This window comes from Microcaecilia unicolor, chromosome 6 (genome assembly GCF_901765095.1).
Source record: "Microcaecilia unicolor chromosome 6, aMicUni1.1, whole genome shotgun sequence".
Lineage (NCBI taxonomy): Eukaryota > Metazoa > Chordata > Amphibia > Gymnophiona > Siphonopidae > Microcaecilia > Microcaecilia unicolor.
In genome coordinates, this window is record NC_044036.1 from 51,196,342 (window position 1) to 51,197,662 (window position 1,321).

The window sequence follows — 1,321 nt, forward strand, 5'->3', positions numbered from 1 at the left end:
GATAGCAAATACAAGGTTGTATAGTGATCGAATGAGGAATATGTTCAACTCAGATAATTCAGGGTATTATTATTAATGGTCTTCATATGCAGATGACATGCTGCTTTACCAGAGTGATCTTTCAAATTCTATCCCTAATGTTTTCTCTGTTATAGCGGATTTTGGACCTATGTCTGGTCTTTCTATTAACTTTTATGCCTTACAACCCACACTCTGGATTGCATCATAATTTCCATAAGTACATAAGCACATAAGCACCGCCATACTGGGAAAGACCAAGGGTCCATCAAGCCCAGCATCCTGTCTCCGACAGCAGCCAATCCAGGCTTCAAAAACCTGGCAACCCCCCCCCCCCCCCAAAAAAAAAAAAAAAAAAAAATTAATAATGTTCAATGGACTTTTCCCTCAGGAATCTGTCCAAACCCCCCTTTAAATTCCGTAAGGCCAGCTGCTGTCACTACATTCTTTTATGGCCTGAAATGGATCTCCAACTTTTGATACCTGGGCATAACTGTTTTAAATCAGCTCTCCACTCAAACCTTGACTATTTCTTCACATGGCTGGGGGAGAATTAATATTTTTATATTTCCTAAAATTCTATTTTTATTTATGAGCCTACCAATCTCAATTTCTAGGAATTTCTTTGTGAAATTAAGATCATGAATAATACACTTTTGGCTAAGATCAAGTGTAGTATCTGTTCTTATCAGTTTAATATCTGATACGTCCCCTATCTGGGGACCTTATATTAAATGGATTTTTGGGACACGGAGATGGAACAGGAGCTTGCTTCGTCTGCTCCATGCATCGACCTGGTATTGCAGTACTTCTAGGCACGGTGCGAAAAAAACCCCTCCGAAGGGACACCACCTTGTAGTGGTGGAGCGGCTTCCGTGTTTCAATGACTCAGAGGGCTATGCTGAAGGGTTACCCATATCAGACAGGCCTCTGAGGAGAAACCAGACAAAGAGTGTCCCAATTAGGGTGAGTGAAAAGATGGCGACCTGAAGCTCATATACTCAACAGCCCAGCTGACCTCTGAACTTTTGTCTTTGTTTACTTGAAATTTCCTCTCTGCAATTGCAGTTACCTTAACTGAGAGGAAGGGGACAATCGAGGGGTCAGCCACCGATGGCCAGCATTTTGTCCCCTGTGCAGCAAGTGTGGGACCGCTGTGTGACGAGCTGCTCACAGATGACTGGGTTGGTGAGTCCTTTGATTAGCGCCGGCGAAGAAACGTCGACACTCTTGGACCTGGAAACAACTTCATCACTCCCAAATCATTTAACCACCATGTCCAAAGGAGTGGAGGAGTGAGTTA

General features: G+C 43.2%; 1 non-coding gene across 1 annotated transcript; it reads left to right on the forward strand.

The window, feature by feature from the left end:
* The first annotated feature begins 666 nt into the window (after window positions 1-666).
* LOC115473603 lies at window positions 667-849 on the forward strand. Its single transcript, XR_003942700.1, has one exon. It is a non-coding gene; the product is annotated as a U2 spliceosomal RNA (small nuclear RNA).
* The last annotated feature ends 472 nt before the right edge of the window (window positions 850-1,321 follow it).